This window comes from Amblyomma maculatum, chromosome 7, assembly GCF_055883805.1.
Source record: "Amblyomma maculatum isolate TAMU_Amacu chromosome 7, ASM5588380v1, whole genome shotgun sequence".
Classification (NCBI taxonomy): Eukaryota; Metazoa; Arthropoda; class Arachnida; order Ixodida; family Ixodidae; genus Amblyomma; species Amblyomma maculatum.
Genome location: NC_139350.1, coordinates 66212997 through 66234761, shown reverse-complemented (window position 1 = coordinate 66234761; position 21765 = coordinate 66212997). Strand labels below are relative to the sequence as shown.

At 47.4% G+C, this 21765-nt stretch overlaps 2 pseudogenes; one reads left to right on the top strand and one right to left on the bottom strand.

The window, feature by feature from the left end:
- The first annotated feature begins 4184 nt into the window (after positions 1-4184).
- Positions 4185-6755, top strand: LOC146183584 (uncharacterized; annotated as a pseudogene).
- A 2943-nt stretch (positions 6756-9698) lies between these two features.
- LOC146183583 (uncharacterized) lies at positions 9699-14229 on the bottom strand (annotated as a pseudogene).
- Positions 14230-21765: the final 7536 nt, after the last annotated feature.

The following is a 21765-nucleotide window of genomic DNA, read 5'->3' as shown; positions in this document are numbered from 1 at the left end:
AAAAAAGTGCTTAAACATATTTCGGTTCCACGTCATCATATGGGCGCAAGCTCTATTTTTCACCCCCAGTCGGCTGCGACGCCGCGAGCTCCCCCTATATTCATAAACACGGTGTTGGTCTGTAACCTCTCCTTGGGAGTGCTTGCCACCACAACCCTCCACTACAGCGGAGGAAGTGCAAACTTGTGACACTGCAAATATTAGGCAGAATGTGATCTAATGGGCAGACGGGAGCTGTCTTACGCTATCTATGACGTCAAGGCAGCCAGATTAGAAGCCCTCGTTAAGTTAATCTGCACCAAACGTAAGGGAAAATAAGGAGCTTCGGACGTTATTAGGTGCACCAAGGCACCAACAGCCACTGGAAGAAAGGAAAGCATAAGGTAGTTATTTACTTTCGTAATGATAAAGTAGTAAGTAGCCGGGGAGGATGTTAGTGAAATAGTAGAATAAGCAATCACATGCCTTTGGTAGGTTTCGAACCTACGGCCTCCTAATTTCGCATCCAGTGCGCCTTTCTTAATAGCTTACAATAAGCTATAAGGCGCGCACAATATTGATCGTGAGAGAAACTGTCCACTGTGCTGTTGTTTTCGGCTGCTGCGCGAGTAAAACTTGCGCGTCAAGTAAAAGAAATCACACTAGATACACAGAATATCCCATGTTTCCTAAAGTTCCCTTTGATGCTTGGCTATACCATTGATGGCAATAATTCGTTGTCAAGGCGACACAGGAATGGACTCAATTTGAAGCCTATTCAATAAGGACTATTCGTTTTGGAGTTTTATACTTTTTTTAAATTCGAGGGTAGTAAAAATCAGGCGTTATTTTTCGACATAATAGCAAGGGAAAAATTGGGTTTTTCATGATAATACTCCGAAATCTGGTTTTAATGGGTTAAATTTACAAACTAATAATATACTCGATTTCTCCTATTCGGTAGGTACCAATTAGGGTTATGTTTTGGGTTGCTTTCAAGAAAGCATTTATAGGTCAGTGTTTCTGTCACAATTATTACTCGTAGAGATTTGCAACTGTAAGTTTTCGAAGAAACATTTTATTCACGTGAGCTGGTCATCGACGGTTCACACGTCCTAATTAACATACATAATCATCTCCATGCGCAACATTTTGGTTTCCATTCGAAACGTGTCTGGTCTCTGAAGGTATATCTTAACTTATTAAGTTCGCTCAACGTCACAGCTGCCATTAGTTAGACACAACAATGTCAATGCTGCATTTACTAGCCTGGGATAGCGCACAGTTGCGTCGTTCCAATAGTGCCTCACTTCAGCACTTTCATTTGTAGGGCTTGCTTCCAGTAAGTACTCGTTAACTCCTCGCGAAGCGAAGAGTTAGAAGTAAAGAGAGGTCGGTAGTCGTCAGACGACTGACTCAGCAGCCGATTCTGGGATGGATCTAGGAATGCACCTAGTTTGCACGTTGTCAACTGGTTTTCTTCTTTGGCTGAGAAGTTAGGTTTCAGAGTGCAACCCCATTTTGTGGAGAATTTTGCGCAAAACACTTCACAGTAAGTTTTCACTAATGTGGCACTGCTTTTAGGTAACACAGAAAGGTCATCGTGCAGAACTCGTTAGCAGTCTGCAGTAGCTTGATGTTTACGAACCCAGGTAGCACAGAATGTGGGGCCCCAGTAGGCCCGATGTAGGCAAGTGGGGCTGGGGCAACCCTTATAAAACCTGCATTTGGGCTTGCCCCGGTTCCTCCTGCACGGGTCCCATAGCGGCATTGCTCGGGATAATGCAGATCACATTCCTGCATCTAGACCTCAAGGGTCCCTTGTCGGATATTTGATGCCAATCCAACCGAAATGTGGGCTGTTTATGGGAAAGCCCTCATAGATCCAAAATGAGGCCGCCCCCATTAAATCTTTGCGGGATCAACATCGGCCGTAGTGGGGCAGAAAACGGAATTACCCACATTATGTCCCAGTCGGCCCTTTAAGGGTTATTTGACGGCAGGTGAAATATGAATTAGAGTTCAATTTGGGCAAGCCCTCGTGAAGTCCAAATGAGGCAGCCTTAGCTAAACCGCTTTAGGTCCCACATAGGCTGTAATGGGGCTGGAAGGCGAGCGTGCCCCCGTGGTACCAACATCGGTCTTTTGTGGGGACTTTGAAGGCACATGCAACAGCAGGTGGGCTCTATGTTCGAAAACAACACCCAGCCCAATTTGGGTTGCCCACACAGAACCGCTATAGGTCCCACATCGGCCGTAATGGGGCTACAAGGCGTGCGTGCAAATTGTGCAATCATTCTTTCTGACCTTTATTTGTATTAGATGTTGCCCTAAATTACTATTATAGATGATTTCTATAACAGTTGTTGCCATGTTCAGTCGGTTAGAAATATTAAATGGCTTTAGTTCTCGCGCTCATGCAAATTGCGCTAAAAATACTAAAACATACTGATTGCTATCTGTTGCTCCTTATGCGGTTGCTGTGGACAGCCTGTACAGTACACACATCTCCATAGCCTGAGCAAGACGTAAATTAAGTCAATTAGGCTAGATTAATGGTATGAAATATTGTAAAATTTATTATTGTGCCTGTTTAGAAAGTGCAGACATGTATAAAATAATTACTTATTTATGTGCATAAATATTGATTGAGAAAACGTCGACTAGGGCTTCCCATCAATTTCCTGCATCGGACCCCTATGGGAATAATGTGGGCAAGCCCAAGTGCGGCTTGCGCTATAGAACCCGCATCGGTCCTATGTCATTATCTGAGGGGCTAAACGAAATAAAAACAAAAATTTCATCCAGAGCGGCTGCCCGAATCTGTCCAAAGTAGGGCCATCGGGGGGAGTTTGCGGGATGTGCCCTTTTGGGCAATGCGGGAAAAAAGTAGGCAGCCCCGCAAGGGTTGCCTGCATCGGTGCCTAGTGGGGCCCATCGGGGCTTTGTCGACAGCCCCCTTCAGACCTACGTCGGCCCCTCTTGCAGCACTAACACTGAGCCCACCGGGGCAGTCCTGCATTGCCTACATCGGACCCACCGGGGCCCACCCTTCGTAGGCCTCTTTGTGCTACCTGGGAAGCGATCGAAGGTTGGCATCAAAAATTTCCGCTTTCAGGCGTTTTCTGGATATCTAAATGTGGCTAGAGTGCACCTTTCATTAAGACGGACTTCGTATAAAGAAACTCTTTTTCATGCAAGGGTGGAAGAACGGGCTAGTTGGTAAATCATCTTGGACATCAAACTAGCGCACTTCAAAACAAAGACGTTCTCGTTGTCGTTTTCTTCATGTGTCTTTGTTTTGAAGTGCGCTAGTTTGGTGTCCAAGACTCTTTTTCATAAAGTATCGCTCGAATAGTTCTTGCTTTGGTGCTTTCATACGAGCTTTCAACAAGTACCGTGGGCCCAGGTGTTCCAGAAAGCGGAAAACATCGGGTAAAATCTGATTTTTAGGAACCTTTTTCAGCACGCAAGTTTCTGCACACTGAATTAATGTCTGGAATTTGGTAATTGACGACTTTCATCACGCCGTGCCAACCACGAAAACATCTCCAGGGCCTTAAATTCGTTGTAATTCGTGCCATGATTCAAATGACAGCTCTGAGTCTATACCAATTGTATGCTTTCGGAATCAGGTGCAGGTATCTGTACTACCCACTCCGCTTTTTAGCACCATTTTCTTGGCGCCCCTCGGCAGCGCAAGAAGCAGCACCGTGCAGGAACTCAATGGTCGAAGGTAATGATGAACTAGCAGAGCCACTAGTGTCGCTGGATCTAATCTACAGCGTAGCCCCCGGCCACCTGGGTCGAGCGTGCGCCCGATCAAGTGTAAAGTTCTCGAGATCGGTGCAGCGAGGCAGTGGTGGTTTGATCTAGGTACACCAGCTATACCGGCGGATAAACACGGCGCACCGCACACCGCACTGCACACCGTAAACATCACATTCATATTGAAAAATGGCCCTTTTCAAAAAATATGACAAGAAATAAGAAAAATATATTGCCACGCGCATAACACCAACCTCGGTCTATTCGCAACTTTCACCTCCTATAGGCGGCGGCACTGGGTATTCAATATGGCTGTCAATAAGTGGATACCGGCAGCCGGATAGTGTACCCGGTGAACGTGTCCTGTTGCAGTCACCGCGGCGTTCTTAAATGTTGCCATTTCTTTATTTAAAACACCACTGACACTAGGATGCATTATGTCCCACATCGGACGTGCAGAAATGCGTGTTCGGTGTCTTGTTGAAGGAGAAGTTTTAGACGCAGGGCATATTATTTGCCCCGGTTTGAAGGAATGTACAGCCTCCAAGGATTATGCCTGCAAAAATCACACGTACGGCAAAGCCCGCACGAGCTGTGGTTCGAGTATGGAAGCGACGAATCTATAAAGGTGGGTGCATGCGCTATTTACTAGCCGAATTTGTTGTCCTTGTTTGCTATGTTGCGCCGTCGTTCACCAACGAGGGAATTCCCGTTGACTTGCCTCAACAAAGTAGGCCATTGTCTGCGTCTGCTGTTCAGGTGTAGAAATATTTTTTGGTCAGTGGGCCAAAATACGCCGCGCAAAAGAAGTGCGCCTGAGGTTATGCAAGGTGTGGCAGCAGGCTAAGCTACGCCAACCTGAACGGTGCCCTAACTCTTCCCTCGCATTGCAAACAAAAACAAGCGCCGTTTATATGCGCTTGTAAAAGAAATGCATTTGCTTTCATGTGATCACTAAAGCGGGATTTGTCGTACAGTACACGTCGAAAGTTCACTCATGCACGCATTCCAGAAAGCAGATTGTAATGCAGTGCAAGCATTGCTTTGATCTGCACATCGTTTTATGAGCCGTATCTGTAAAACGCCCCTTGGCACAAGTGTTGCATCCATTACCAATTCGTCGTTTTAATATTGGCTCGCTGGCGCGCCGTCATTTTTGAATATTTAATAGTGCGTATTGTGGAGATTAGCTATGCTGTTTACTCCAAATATGAAATATATTCACGTTGCTGGAAGCATACTGGAGAGTAATGAATCATGACATGAAAATGCTTTTCCTGAAATCCAGTGAGTGAAATTTTTGGTGTTTCTTTACAGGGCCACAGCTCATGCAAAGCAGGGAATTCTGCCTGCTGCAAGCACATGATTTCACTGTTGCTTTTTACACACATGTACGGATGCGCAGCGATGATTCCCGAGCCGAATGGGATCTTTTCACATAAATCGGCCTGTGTTGTTAATTTAAAATATTTTGCCACAGTTTGGTGGGCTGTATCTTGTGTATGTGTGAATGTAGCTGTACTCTAACAAAATCTCAGAGTTGCTTTTGCAAATGCTTTATTACTATGCAATACCATCTATTCACTGCTTCAGAACTGTCATCCAGAACTTGGACGTACTCACTTCCACAGACGTGAAGCAAGCATGGGGGAAGCTGAAGGCAAAGAATATTTATCAGCCAAGAAAGTTAGGGACTTGTGTCATGTGGTCTCGAAAGCAACGATCCGGTTGGGGCCTCAAAAGCTTGCTGGCATCCGACAGTGGCTTATTGCTGCTGCTCCACGAAGTGCCCTAGCAAGGCATGTTGAGGGCCGCTGCCTTCAGAGTCGCAATGTCGAATTCTGTATGTGTGAATGTAGCAGTGCTCTTTTCTAACAAAATTCCAGAGTTGCTTTTGCAAATGCTTTATTACTATGCAATACCATCTATTCACTGCTTCAGAACTGTCATCGAGAACTTGGACGTTCACTTCCACAGACGTGAAGCAAGCATGGTGGAAGCTGAAAGCAAAGAATATTTATCAGCCAAGAAAGTTAAGGACTTGTGTCATGTGGTCTCGAAAGCAAGGATCCGGTTGGGGCCTCAAAAGCTTGCTGACATCCGACAGCGGCCTATTGCTGCTGCTCCACGAAGCGCCCTAGCAAGGCATGTTGAGGGCCGCTGCCTTTAGAGTCGCAATGTCGAAGAAAGTGTTGCGGACATGTATGACACAAACACACGATGTGAGCCCGCTTTATTATCGCAGCACATCCTTGCCAGCCAACATGCCCAGAAGTTTGAGGAACTTCAGTTCCACGAAATCGCATTTCAGGATTGGAACAAATGCACAATTTATAGTGCGCTAAAGGCAGACCTGTTTCCTCGACTGTCCAAATTTTATGCTGACATGGTTGCGGTGAGTTCAGCACAGGCAGTGAACATTTGTGATCAGACAGCTGGCCAGAACAGCACACGGTGGCAAAGGGAGCGAATGCTCCGTATAACTGGAAGCAAGGCACACACACATTTTACAGATTTGTGCCATCACCAGATCAGAGCTGGTAAGCCAAGGTCAGAAAAATGGTGACACAGAACTTTGCAGGCAACGACGCCACGAGATATGGGAAGGCTTGTGAAAAGCCAGCTATGGAGGAGTATATGTCGAACACAGGCAATGCAGTGTCATCAATGGGCCTTGTTGTGATCCTCTAGTTCCATGGCTCGGCTTCAGCCCAAACGGGCTTGTTTTTAAAAATGGAAAGCCAGCCATCTTGCTAGAGGTGAAAATTCCTGCTCTAGGCAAAACAGAAAAACTTTCTGACCTTGTGAGGCAAAAGAAACTGCCGTATATTCCACCTGAAGGCGAAAATTATGCCTTGAGGCCTACACATTGCTACTACACACAAGTCCAATTGGAAATGTTTCTCCTGCATTTGGAAGAAGCCCACCTTATCGTCTACAGCAAGGTGGAGTCCTTAATTCCAAGACTGCAGCATGTGTATGTTAAACATTATTTGCCAAAGTCGTAGAAATGCAGACCATCAAACGCATGCAACCAGACATTCACACCCATCAACCGAGACAAACAGGCACCTTTATACATTTAGTTTATTTGTCATATCATCGGACCAATTTGGTCCAAGCAGGACCAAGTTAGCCAGTGCCTCAATACTTGTAGGTGGGCTGGCACAGAGGATTGACGGCACCCAGTATTGAACGTTGCAGACTAACTGATTACCCATGTCATTTCCTACAATACCTTATGGCCAGGAATTCACCTAAGAGTGATGGGTATGAATGGAGAGCTGACACTGCTTTTTCGAGAGAGAGAGAGAGAGAGAGAAAGAGAAGGCAGAGAGGTTAACCAGGAAAGCTTCCGGTTTGCTACCCTGCACTGGGGAAGGGGAATGAGGAGTTTAAAGGAGAAAGATTGAAGAGAATGAGAGGAAAGGTAAGGCGACGAGGAGCACAGTCACAGTTTCTCAATGAAGTTTGTGTCTCTCATAAAACACATAAGTGCTTTGAAGGCTTTGCCGTTAGACGCCTTCTGTGGCCATGGGCCAAGGATTTTCTCCTCTGTGAAAGGACGGCTGTAAAGATGGTCCAGAGCCGAACGCAGCTCATATCTTTCGCTTGAAAAAGCAGGGCACTCGCAAAGGAGATGCTGTGTGGTCTCTTCGCAGCCGCATCTTTCACAGTTAGGGCTATCCGCCATTCTCATCACATACGCGTATTTTGCGTTTTCGAGATCCCCTCTTAAGTCTATAGGGTAACATACTATTTCGATTAGAACGGAGGGTAGCCTGTAAATCGCTGTAGAAAACATAAATGAGAGTTTGAGGTAATTGAGGGAACGACTGCAGTTTGATGGTTATGGTACTGCAAGGATGGATGTAGTATCACGTGCGCTACCCACACCTAAAACTGAGGACAGCTACACATCAGGAGTGCAGTCAAAACGGTACTATGACATCCCCTTTGCATACGAATGGACAGGTTCATGTGACTCGGCATTCAAAATATGTTTGAAGAACTTAACAAGGAGTGCAGAATGAACGAAATAATGAGGCTGCCTATGTCAAAACCTTCAAAGGCTCAAGATCATCATATCCTATCGAGTAGTTGGCAAGAAAGAACTACCTGTAAGCACCAGCGTATCAAAAAGATCCACCCAGTCCTGTGCAAAGAGTGATAGAAAAAGAAAATGTATATCCAGTTGCCAGGATACAGTGCACGTAGATGCTGAATTAAATGGCCACAATAAGGATGGCAATGCCCTAAGGCTCTTTCATTAAAAGCGAAGTAATCAGCGTACAGAACGCAATGGAAGTGGGAGAAATAGCCATAGATAGCCCTTGTCATCCATTACAGCGATACACAACAGTAATGTCTGTCTCTCAAACAGCAGTGCGGATCTCTTCGGATTGTGAGTAAGGAAACCCTGCTGGAACACATCAAAGAGTGCACTGGTCCTCCGAACCTCTGGCCGCGCAAACACGTCCAGTAATGAGGCAGCTGACTGTATGCAGCTATCATACTCTCCCGTGAACTCGTCGAGCCCACTAATAAGCTATGGGGATACCACAGACTATTATAGGGTCAACAGAAGTTTTTCCATACCTAGTAAGAATATAAATAAGGAAGAACACATAATGAGCAAAATACGAACTCTCACTCCGCCAAATCCAGTAGCTTGAACAAAAAGCATCACACAATCTATAATCTGGCCTACTCCTTAGGCGGGGAACCAAGCATAACGTTACACATGACGTGACTTTGCCAAAGAAGCTACTTTTGAAGAAACACTTGACACAACTAGAAATGTTGAGATGGCACCTTGCACAGCAGAGACTGTCCAGAAGCACCTGGCGGAAAGGGGAAAAGCAGCTTTTTAGGCCATTGGGCTCACGAACTAAGATACGAATTTTTTCATTCCAAATAAAAGTTTTGCCGCCTCTTACATGTGTGAGATAAGAAAGGGCATGAATAATAAACATTGAAAACTATCACAACAACTTAACCTCTGCCTTTAAGGATATGGTGCAATATTTTTAAATGCTCCAGTGTACGTCTCTGTTTGCAAATTCTTGTTCGCTTATGTACACTTTTCAACACGCTCAGTCACTAATGCCTAAATTGTTGCCTCCATTAGCTCACGCTCATTGCATAGCACAGAGTTGTAAGGTACCATATAAAGAGCATCCGGTATCGACATAATGCCTCGCTTAACAAAGCATTTTTATTGTGCCTGCGCAGCCAAGCAGTACCGCGTCTGTCTGGAGATGCAAGTATCCTGGCAGACTGGTTTCTATCCTGCCTCCGACCTCCAGTGAGAAGCAAGTTTGCCGCTCCAGCAAAAGTAGCAATGCCATTCGTTCTTGTGACGTCACGCAAACCGCTTATTAATGAGTGGTCACCTGTCAGATATTGCCTGCCAGAGTCATGTCTCATTTTTCACTCACAACGGCGCACTTTTTTTTGGAAAAGGGGAGAGGGGGCTTTAACACTGTCACATTAAAATGTTTCTGTAATTCACATCGCCATTAAAAAATAAACACTATACAGCTAACAATTAGGCAGAATTGCCCTGCCGTGTTGGCTCAGTGATTAGGCCGCTCGACAGCTAACTGCGTGTGATCCCAGCCATAGCAGCTACTTTTCTATATAGGCGAAAAGCAATGTACCCGTGTATAATGTAATGTGAGTGCACATCCTTGCTTTTCTCGGCTTTTACTCTTGTCCCCGTGCAAACTTCTTTTTCAGTGCGCATTTCAACCAACTAACCCAACTTTCTACTCTCCATGTTAAAAGAACCACGTAATCGAAATTTCTGGAGTTCTCCACTACGGTGTCTCTCATAGCCTGAGTTGCTTTCGCACGTTAAACTCCACAAACCAAATAGCTGGAATTGTTGACCTGTTACTCACACATACCACTGCCGTGATACTCGTGTGAATCACAAAACTTGCCTTCTAAAATCCTTTGTCTGCAAGCGCTGGTGCTGATAAATTAACAGTGCCAGCAATTATAGCCTCATGAATAAAAGCTAGCATTTCCCAAGGTAATGGGCCCTTTAATGCTCTGAACAGCTTCAACCGCTGAATTGCCCGCTCAAAATTCACACGCGCTCGGGCAACTTGCAACGTTTTGGCTGCATCCTCTGGTGAAAACTGGGTCTGCTTCTGCAGAAAGGGGAATTGAAACACCTATCCCCATGGAGGTGCATGTGCTATCGATGTTAAACCTCTTGTCCACCATCACGTCATCCTTAAAAGGCTCCAGTCTTCCTAATACATCCAAATCTTCCACGCATTCTTTATCAGAGGCACGACCTCCGAAGCAATCACTCAAAATGTAATTAGTGCACCTGGCAATACACCGATTAAAGCTTTTACAATGTGAGTACCTTTGTAGTCGGAGTATGTGAGAATGCGTCAAGATGCACAGTGGGATTTTTCCACCTCACCTTCTGTGCAGTCAAGCACTATCCTCCCATCGCTGTATGCTACAAAGCATTAAGGCTGATTCTGCTGCACTTCTGCCTTGCTTGGCCATGGAATGGCTGCTTCAAGGATAGCTGGGAAGGGGCGAATTGTGCCATAAAAATATTTGTGTACTGTTGCCTCAGACACTGCAAATAATGTGGCTAAGCACCTAAACGACTGAAAAGCCTTCAGACGCACAAGCACCATCGTCACTTTTTCCAGTACAGTCCTTTCCGCTTTAAGCTCGTCAACCTCAGCCACACAATCAGCGATAGAGTTCAACAGCTTCAAATCCTCCACACCTGTGAAGGCTTTCACGCACGTGTCAGTTTGGAACAAGTCAATAAGCGTTCTGCACGTGCTGGGGGCTGTTTCTGAGTTGACCTGAACAGCCTTATGAAGTGAAGTCTGGTCGGACTGCAGGAAAATTAACTGCAGGGAAAGAGGCAATAGAAACTGCTTTTTTTTTCACATCGAATACAATACAAAAAATGAACACTGGAAACGTTTCTGAGTCAATTATCTGGAAACGTGACAATTTCTCATGCAGAAGAGAATTAACTCTAAAAATGCAGTAGGTTGTTAACCATGCTTTGACTCTTGGAACAGAACAGGATTACTTTATGTAACCACATATAAATTGCACTATATCACGCTTTCCAAACCTAACTACATGAAGCCCATTTCAAAATTGGAAAGATTATAGGCTTGCACTTACTGAATCGTTCTGTAGGGATGAGCAAGAAATAGTTGCAGAGGCATCCCATGGATTGACAGTGTGAAATCTTGAATAGTGCATACAGAGGAAACGTTGCATTCATTAAACATAGTATCTACGCCCGCAAATAACGCTGGCTTTAAAGTTTGTTCGATTAACATTTTGTGCAAAAATAAGGGGTTGAGAAAAAAATGTTTTTCACTTTCCGAAAAATAAAAATGTACAAAACACGGACACTTTTGGCAACAACATTTAACAAGATGTTCCACGTGCTTCATGTATAACAAGCATGATAGCACATGTGTGTTGAAACAACAGTTAAGATTTCACTTCATAACAATTTCTGATATGTAACCGGCAAGATGTACGAAAAAACGACCCACTTGCTACTCTTGCTGGTACTCGCCTGGATCTTTCAGCCGATTCTTGGTCTCTTGCTGGATCCTTGTTATCGAGGCTCCGCACAGACAGACACTGAGACGGTACTGCTGTCCTCTTAAGTAGCCTCCGGGCTGGCCTCCAAATTTCTGCATCTTGACAGTGGGAGGTCATATTTTAGTAACATTTCTTATGTTGGCATTTCATAGCACATATTTTTTTTAAAACCTTTGGAGCCACCTAAATGTGGTTAACTCATATCAGTGAAAGCTGGTAAAGAAAAAAGGAAAGATTTTCTCAACACTAAATCTGACTAACAAAAACAAAACTCAGCTGCAACGTGTCTGTGGGTTAGGCATTTTAGCTCTTTTTATAGCAGAACTTTTACTACAAAGCTGTGATTAAATGCACGTGGGATCTGAGCTGTACAAAAATGATGCAATGACCACATGAATGCTACCATAACAGGATGCATTTTGGGGTCAGCAAACACTATGATACTGCTATGCAAGCCAACATTTGTGTCCTTAATTATATGCTACATTAAATATTCATAGCCTTGACAATTTCATTCATTATTAACAGTTTCTAATCGTTGTGCTTGCAAAATAATAATTGCAACCCGAGAGAGATTGCGAATAGCTAAAAACATAAAATTAGCCTAATCAGTTGCACAGCCGTGCCGATATCTCGTTATCTTGCGTCGGTCAATCCCAAAGCACAATCCGCGAAAGCAGCACTGCGCGTATTTTGCTCGAAAACAGAAGCTAAGTCCGCGGATGCCCCCGAAAGCATCACAGTAAAACGGCACCCGGAACTTCATATTTGATCTGTTTAATCTTTCTACAGCAAAGTACTGCGTCTCCCAGCTTCGCAGCTCTGAGATTAGAGCGCCGAGCGCAACTTGACGGATTTCATCCCAGTCACGGTGGCCGCATTTTAATACAGGCGAAAGTAGTAGTCGATATATTTAAGCGCATGTTGAAACGTTTTGGAGCAGTCAGAATTTATCTGGAGTGTCTACCAAGGCCTGATTGTTTCGAAGAGATTTTTTAAAACCAGGTAATCAAAATGATTTCGACGTGCGAATACTAACCACGACTATGTTGCAACGCGCCCCAGCCTCACTTGTAAAACATTACAAAATATGCACTTACCAGTTGTACCCCAGAAGAAATCCTCTGACACAAAGTGTGCGCTGCATACCTTCATCGCTTTTTTGACAGGCTTTCCGGCGCGAAGTTTCACTGTCCATTCCTTTCTAGTGCGATCTTCGCAAGGAAAAGAATAGAGACTTACCCTGCCTTTGCCTGCACGGTATGTACACTGCGGCACACAGCACATTTTGTGGCTCATACTTTTTGCTCATAATGAACGAAATGGAAGTCAAAAGAATACTTGGGACACACCTATCCGAGTTGAGAAGAACCACTGCAAAAAGCGATCGCGACAAACCAAAGAAAGAAAGACTCAACGATGTCGCTTGAAGCAAGCAGGGCCAGCAGACTGGGACGCGAGCGGGCTACGGGATATCCCCTTAAGGAGAGTTACGACAGCTTCCGCATAGCGTCGCCACCGTCTGTAAAAGTTGCGAATCGTTTCATCCCAAACAGGGGTGGCCGCTGCACAGCGCAATGGAGCCACTAATGAAGAAAGGGGCCGCATTCGAGAGCTAGCTCCATGGGCAGTGAAGTAATAGCATAAAATTTGTATGTGGAGTTGCATATCTAGATAAATATATAACTATGTAAAACTTAAAAACGACGCGACGAATCCGAAAAAATTGCCGCGCAAATCTTTGTATTTTTCTATCTTTCGACTTCGTCGAAGTGAGTCATACGGCACGGGCATAGCAGCCGTATACGATGCGGCGCCAGCAGATACAGTTTGATTGAGCAAGACTTCAGAATGGTAAGCCGAACTTGATGGTTGGAAGGCCGCTTTGGGCAGCAATTTAGCGGTATGTTCTATGGGGTCACAACTACGCACAGCCCGCGGGGTTGGCGAGCTCCCGTACCAACTGCACGCAGGCGTGACTCATAGGCGACACGTGTCCCCAACCCATGGCACAAAGTCGCAGCCACGGCAGGTCTGGACGAAATAGGCAACTGGGCACGCTAGGTAACAATTTATTTTCCCTAACGCGACAGCAACACACACTGCGGAATAATGTTCTATCCGATAACATAAGATTTCGGGTGGCTCACCGGGTCATCGTAGTCGTCCACCAATAGGGAGGGTCAAGGTTATCCGTTTAGGGTCTCCGGGTACAGGCGAGACAAGAGAGAATTTCCTCTCCCGGGCACCGCGGTTTTGTCCCTCTCGGTTACTTTTCGGAACCAGACGAGAGAAGCAATTCGTTCCTCCTTGTATTTGGAATGTTACCCTTCCCTAGGTTACCAGCGCGATGCTTTGGTATCGCAGCATTGTGTGGGGAGCGAGGGAAACGTGAAGTGCCTTCTCCCCCACCCTCTCCTGGCGAGTGCGCGTCGTCTCGTGACTCAGTCGCGCTCGTCGCTGGCTAGAAAGGAGAACGGGATATACGTGTATCCCCACATCCTCCCCTCTTTAAAAAGCCTCCTGAAAGTAGAAGCGGGCACAACGGGAATTAATCTTCTCCAGCCATCCAGGGATCTAACTGCGATGTCCTCTGGCTCTTGTAGGTACCTCCGTCAACGTCCGCGCCACGCCCCTGCCGGTCTGCTGCTCCAGGCTTGGCGTCCCTTCGGATGACGATAGATGAGGGCTGCTGGCCCGAGATCAGCCTCCACAACAACCGCGGCTGCGCGTCTCTAAGGTGAAATCGAACGCCCTGCTACACCTCGGTTACAGCTTCCTTGAAGCCAGGTCTGTGGCCGCGTCTTCCTGTGGTGTTGGGTCAGCTGGCTTCCGGACCGAGGCCACCAGCGAGGCCGGCGACATTGCCTCCGTGATGTCCTCCGGCCAGACCCCATGTTTGCAATCGTAATTGGGCCGCAGCTGCGCTGTTGGCCTGAGGTGGTCGGAGGCTGCGGCGCAGCTCGTGAAAGCAGCCGGATGTTTTAACGCGGGCAGCGGCGTCGTCCGGTCAGCGGTTGGGAAGCTCCGATGCGGCGTGGCTTGCAGACAAGGCGGCCAGGTATCTCGAGGTTGTAGCCGGTTTTCTTGAGCGGGGTGTGGCGTTGGGTGGCGGCTCCCTGACGATGCTGTGCGGTGCCTGGTTTTCGGTGGCGAACGACGTCGTTCGAATGTGCCCTGCTTCGTTTCCATCTGCGCTGAAAAAGGTCAACACAGATGTAAAACCAACTTACACAGCGCGTGCTACTTAGCGGCTCAACCCTCACGACTGTCATGAGGGTTAACGCAGGCCAGTCTTACGTTGGCGATTGACATGAACGGCCCGTCCGCTCATGCAGCAACCGAGATGCCCGCCGGCTGGCGCCCTCGCTCAGGCTGCGCAGGCAGATTCTATTTCTGCCTACAGCGCAAGTTTTAGCGGGACGTATTGTTTGCCGGTTGATCGCAGCGCTCGTTTACCGACTGCGGCGCTGGTGGGGCTGCGTCGTCTACCCACTCGTCTCGTTGCACATATCGTTTTATGTCGCCTACATGCACGGGTCCGCCTGTCGGTTTCGACCGCAAGTCTTCGAGCCTGTAAACGAGGTAAGAAATCTTTTCTCGCGCGCGCAACGGCCCGATCCATTTCGGCACTAACGAGGCCGCAAACTGTTTGCTAGCATAGCTGAGAACGGGTTGGCGCCGAAGCACCAGGTCGCCCGCTTTGTAGTGAACTTCCCGATGCGAGCGGTCATACTGTGTTTTCTGCTGTGCCCTAGCGGTACTCAGGTTGCGTCGAGCCTTGCGTAAGACCTCCGTCATTTAGAGCGCAGCCGCATCGCGTAATCAGCTCATGCTGATGAAGCGACTGGCGTCTTCCTGCTGTCCGTTAGAACCCGGTCCATTAGATTTAGCAGGTATCTAACCAAATTGAGAGAAGACGGCGCATACTCAGTCGATCGGTTAACAATCGACTACAAAGCAAACGCGATCCCCGGCAGATAGGAGAGAACGCGACAAGCATGTGCTTGATGTTGCGGTTGACTCTTTCCGTGGGGTTCGACTGGGTATGGTACGTGGTCGTTTTCTTGTGCTTAATGCCAAGTGCATCGCGCAAATCTGCGAACACCTTCGCAGTGAAATAGGACGCGTTGTCCGTGATCGGCTGCTCTGGGAAACCGAACCTGGTGAATACCTCCATCAGCTTCTCAATGATCACTCGTGCCGTCAGCTTTCTAAAGGGAAAACGTTCTACCCACTACCTGAAGTGATCCGTGATCACCAGCAGGATCTTGGTCCTACTCGGTGTCATGGGATACGGTCCCATGATGTCACAAGCCGTGAGTCGCCAGGGAGTCTGGCTGTTAATCTTCTGCATTAGGCCGGGCGGCCGTCCGCCTCGTGGCGTCACTCTTTGGCACACGTGACATGATCGACCGTAACGGGTTACATCCCTTTTCATGTCAGGCCAGGTAGCAAAGCAGCACAACTTAACGTAAGTCTTGGGGCCGCTCGCATGCCCAGCGATGCATGAGTCGTTAAAGTAGCACAAAAGTGCGGCTCTTAACACTCGTGGTATCACCACCTTGAACGCCTCGCTTGTGTCGTTCTCGGAGGGGATATACCTCAGCAAAATGCCGTCAGAATCCAGCAGATAAGAATCCAGCGCGCTCATAGCACTACCAGCTGCTTCCAAGCGCTCCGCACCGGCAGCATTACCAGCTGCCCCAGTGTGCACGGCGGCCGCGCCGCCTGGCCCCCGGAGCCCGTCAAACACCGTTCGACAAAATGGATCTTTCTGCTGAGCTTCGAGCAGCTCCCTCCTGCTGAACACGATCCCCACGGAACTCGCGTGGTCCACGTGGTTCACGCTCTCACCCGGAATCAACTGTTGGTCCGCGTTCCTTGCGTGGGCTACGGCTCGGGTCTGTCCCTCACTCTCGCTCGCTGTTGAATGGTCGATCGTGTGACCTTCCTCTTTGAGAAGTGGCGCTCGCGAAAGTGCATCGGCCATGGTGTTGTTTTTCCCTTTCCTATAGCGCATGGTGAAGTCGTAACGCTGCAGTAACAGGGCCCAACGCGCCAGGCGACCGCACGGCTAGCTGAGTCGTCTCAGCCATGTGAGCGCCGTGTGATCGGTCTCTAGCACATATGCTACCCCGTCGACGTAGTAGTCGAGCTTCCGCAGAGCAAAAACGATCACCAGACATTCCTTCTCTGTCACCGAGCAGTCCCTCTCTGCCGGCGTCAACGAACGGCTCGCAAATGACACCGGACGAAGAACGCCCTCGTGCTCCTGAAGCAACACTGCGCCTAAGCCCAGGTCTCTTGCGTCTGTTTGAACCACGAACTCCCTGTTTAGGTCGGGTAGCTGCAACTCAGCTGTGTCAGCGAGCACCTTAATGAGGTCTCGTAGTGCCGCCTCTTGCTCGGAACCCCAACTCCAAAGCTCGCCCTTCTTTAAAGTTTTGTCAAAGGCGCCTGCAGCATTGCGCAATCCGGGATGAACTGGCGATAACAGTTCGCCATCCCCAGAAAGCATCTGAGACCGGCTTAATATGTCGGTGACGGAATTTTAAGCAAGGCTTCGAGCTTATCATCACATGGCAGAATGCGGCCTTTGTCGATCGTGAATCCCAAAAGAGTTATTCGGGTCGCGGCGATCTGTGCCTTTTTCGGGTTCATAGTGACTCCCGTGGACCTCAGCCTCTCTAGGACGTCTTTTAAGTGGCGCAGGTGTTCCTCGAATGATTTTGAGTACACCAGGATGTCGTCTAGGTATGCGAGCGCATGTTGCAATTTCAGATCCCCCACAACCCGGTCCATTGGGCGCTGATAAGTAGCGTGTGCTCCTACCAAACCAAGAGACATTCTTTTGAACTGGAAAAGACCTCTGTGACAAGTAAAAGCAGTCTTCTCTGTCACGCTCATCCATCTCGACCTGAGAGTATCCGTGACTAGCATCGAGCGTCGTGAAATACTTTGCTCCCCCTAGATTGGACACTAGAGATGAAATGGTAGGTAGAGGGTACCCGTCTTTTTGTCGTAACCTCGTTCAGTCTGCGGTAGTTAACGAAAAGCCGATATGTATCGTCTTTCTTCATAACCAAGACTACTCGGAATCCCCAAAGGCTCCTAGACCTCTCAACAACGCCCGTGTCCATCAGTTCATTTAAGGCGATGTCTAATGCCTTCCTCTTAGCCAAGCTAATTGGCCTAGGATTGCACTTCCAAGGCAGTGCGTCACCCGTATCTGTCATGTGCCTGACTAGTGTAGTTAGGCCGCGACGGTCCGTGAATGTCGCGTTGTATTCGTATAACAGGGATGAGAATCGTGCCTCCGACACGCTCACCACTTCCGACAATAAAGGGTGCACTGTGGTATGCTGCACCGCGCAGCAATTTTCCTCCGCTGATTCTTTCTCTTCGCCCTCTCTCTCAGCGGCGATTGTCCGCTTGCCTCGTTTTCGGCCCGCGCGGGGTGTGTGGGCGATTGTTCGCTGTCTCCACCCGTTCGCGCCACGTTCGGAGCCTGAATTCATTGCGATGCTACGGGCGCTTTCGCGAAAAGCTTATGCGCCTGTCGAGCGCTCTCGATAATCTCCGCTGCTTACGTCTATCACAATGCCTGTCTTGGCTAGAAAGTCTCGTCCAAGGATTACAGGAACGGTTAAACCGGCAAGATGAATGAGGCATGGTCGCACCACTCGCCTTTCCCAATGAGCAACTATTTTATACCGCTGTTACACGGGCATTTCGAAGGCCCTCGAACGGATTGTCTGTCGACTCGAAGGCCTTTGAACGCTGCCACACGGGTGTTTTCAATGGCCATTGAGTCGATAGTCTATCGAGTCAACGGAACAGCTCAGGACTCTATCGAGATCTCGAAGGCCATCGAACGTCGCGCAAGGTTGCTGGCGTTGACCCGAGGAGCGCCACGCACACTCGCGCACAACGCCTTTACCATACCAAAACATTAAAAAGCGTTATTTTTTCATATCTTTAATTTACCCGGTAAAATATTAGTGTGCGTAATAATTTAAAAATAGCATTGTTTTCTTTTCGGCGCATTATATTTGTACTCTATACCGCTGTAACTTGCGCCGCCAAGAAAAGCAAACACAATGAAAAGCACAGCCATTTTGGTGTAGTCCTCGGACCACGGTGCACGGTTGTCGATCGTTGGCAATAATATTTTTCTGTCTTTGTTTCGTTAAATTTTACAATTTCATTTAAAGCGTTTTCTTTTGTTAATTGAACCAGCGGTTATCAGGTGTTTTCTTTTTGTCCTTCCTTTTCTCTACGTGCCTTTTTTTACATGATGTTTGAACAAAATAAAAAACGTGCTTCCGTCGCGCCGGCACCGCGGCACTTGTGGAGTGAGCGCGAAGCGTATTTGCTGATAGATCTGTGGGAAGATCGCCTCAACGACCTTCGTCGTCAGAAAAGGAACGGGGGGATTTACGAAGATATTGCTGCAGCCCCGCGGAATTACGGCTCCTTCAGGACGCGCGCCCAGGTCCACAATAAGTTAGAGAATTTAAGCCAAACATAGCAGTAAGTGTCATTTTATTTGTGCATGGGGTTTATATTCATGGTGTCCGTCGCGTTAAAATGTTGGCAGAGAGCCTTTGCAACTTCTTTAAAACTTCAAGCTGGGCTAGTTGGCAATTTCTTATTTGAATAATTTTGTTAGCGGTAAGTGTCCCTTGTGTATCGTGTTCTTTGTGTCCGTGTTTTTACCGCTAACAAAATGATTACACAAGCCTTTGCAGGTTTGTAAACATCACCTGCTGAAGTGGTCAAAGCCAGCATAGTCCTGCATGCACTAGGCTAGAAGAGCGCAAAATCACGCTTTTTTTCACACCACTTTCCTGTATTCTCTTTTCTGAACAGTCCACTGCCTACACTTTTCAGGCAGTGGCTGAGGAAGCGAACGACGGGCTTGGGAGCTGTCCCCTGGGAATTCTGGAGAATTCATGGATTTCTGGGGACGCTCCCACTCAATGACCCGACTACGGCGCAGGAAAGCGACATGGCAGTTGAGGAAGTAAGCAGTAGTATTTATTGCAGCTTTTAGCATTGGTATTGTTGTACAGCGTGCTTTTCTTTATTATTCTTCTTCCAGTGCTTGTTATGAAGTTAATGCCAAGAAATGGGTTGAAATCGCAGTCAGCATTCATATTGCTGAAAACAGGAACTGATACACCCTCTGCGTTTGTGCCGGGATGCCTGTACAGGCAGTTTATTTCAGTATACTGCCAGTGCCACAATGTCAAAGGAAAACAGCACAACAGGAGTGAAGTAAACAAAGCAGTGTTTATTTCAGCATAGCCATGTCATTAAGGGCAGTTGCATGTACTGCTTCTAAGTACACAAATGAAAACAGGCTACCCATTCTCAAACACTAGCTAATTTCCATGGAAATGTAAGAATGTAGTAGTTTGTGTGCGTTTAGAAGTTTTTTTCTTTACACGGTCTGCGAGTAATATTGTACTTGTTTTGTATTTCGGCCCATCGGTAGCAGTTATGGGTCCAACAGACTGTCTGTACTTGTTCTTAGAACAAATAAAGAAAAAAATAATAGAAATGTGGAGCTTTGTGAAAAGAATCTATTGCTGTCTGTTCAGTTCTTCTCCTGCATAATGTTCTTATGACTGCCATGCAGATAATTCTGCAAATGGAAAAAAGAGAAGATCCCAGCACCCCTGCCCAGCACGGACAATGGCCTGCCTTGCAGCAGCCCTGGTGGCACCCCCACCTACGTCATGTGCCACACCGCCTACGCCACCACAGTCGTGTGTCGCACCATCACAGTCGTGTGCCGCACCACCACACTCTACGCCTCTGGCAAGGAAGAGAAAGCGGCAGGGAAACTGTCAAGCAGAAGCTAAAGCTGCGCAACTGCAAGAGCAGAAGGTTCTGCGAGAACAGTTGCTTGCAGCCCGCGCGAAGGAATATGAGCAGAGGGAGCGACAGATCGCTCTGCAAGTTGAACTCATTATTATACTGAAAAATTACTTTCAGAAGTAAAATAAAATACTGTTAACAATTTGTGCTACTTCTGTGTTGAGTACAACAGCATGACCTTAGTGTGCTCTAGAAGAGACGCCAGCAATCAGACCTCTATATTGGCTGAAAGCTCGTTCGTAAGAATGTAGGCACATGCTTCGATGAAGTATTTGCCCGCTCCAGAATATGCATGATACACACATTCCAGTGCTGCTTATGATGCATGGTGCGCGCATTTTGACATGGTGCTTTTAGCCCATTTAAATTTTTGCCTGTTGCTACGAATGCGTCTTGAGCAAATACTATACTCCGTTTCACAAGCTCTTTGAGCACTACGAAAGCTAAGAGCAATCTGGGCCAATGAGGGTGGTGCGCATTGCATGGCTATGCTCATAATCTTTTGTGCTGCCGCCAGCGATAGGCACGCAGGAACACAGCCACGCAATGCGTGCTATCCTTATTGGCCCAGATCACTCTTAGCTTTCGTAGTGCTGCAAACAGCTTGTGAAACGAAGTATAAGTATAACAGCTTCACCATTTTCTATTGTGTGTAGAAATGGCGATGCAGTGGAAATTACAGCATTGCTATGCAAGCTGTTTCTTCACTACATTAGGTGATGTCACCACGGCCTCAAACATTGCTTTTGCACTGAAATATTCAATGCAGTCTGTTATTACAGGCATGCAAGAAAAGGTACTGCCGCTCTGGTACATCATGCCCTATTGCAGTAGAAATTAGTTGTGTTCTGACGTTACAGGGAGTATGGAGGTAATCTGACTGTCTATATGTGTGCATTGTAAATAATGACACACTATAGAGAGGGAACTGGTTCCGGAGGGATCTGCACTGTGGCTTTGCCAAGGCACACACTTGGTGGTTCTGAAAAGGACCGTTTTTGTGTCTTCCTGACAAACTCGGCACATCCTTGTCCTGGTACACTGCAGTGTACACATAGCCGCAGCAGCCACGTGAAATCACCTGTGCTTGAAGAACTCGATGAGTGCTGTCCTGACCTCGCTGCCGATGCTTTCTTCTACGTCCGTGTTGTGCTGCGGCTGCTGGAGGCCATCATTGGAGTTCTCCACTTCTGTGAGCCACTGCTGCAGCACGGCAACTCCAAGCTCCTCGCAAACGTTATTCAAAATGCAGCACGCACGAACAGCCATCCGGGAATTGTCGATTGTGCATTCCATGCGCTTCATAATGAAGCGGAACCGGGCTTTCAGTCTGCCAAAGGCGGTTTAGACCACTCGCCTTGCCTTTGACAAGCGATAGTTGAACTGCCTTTGTTCGGCACTCATATGGGCCCGGTGGCTGAATGGCTTCAGCAGGTTGGCCGTCAGCGGAATACCTGGTCACATAATATGACCGAAGGCACTGCAGTGCTACCCATCATGCCGATTGGCTGC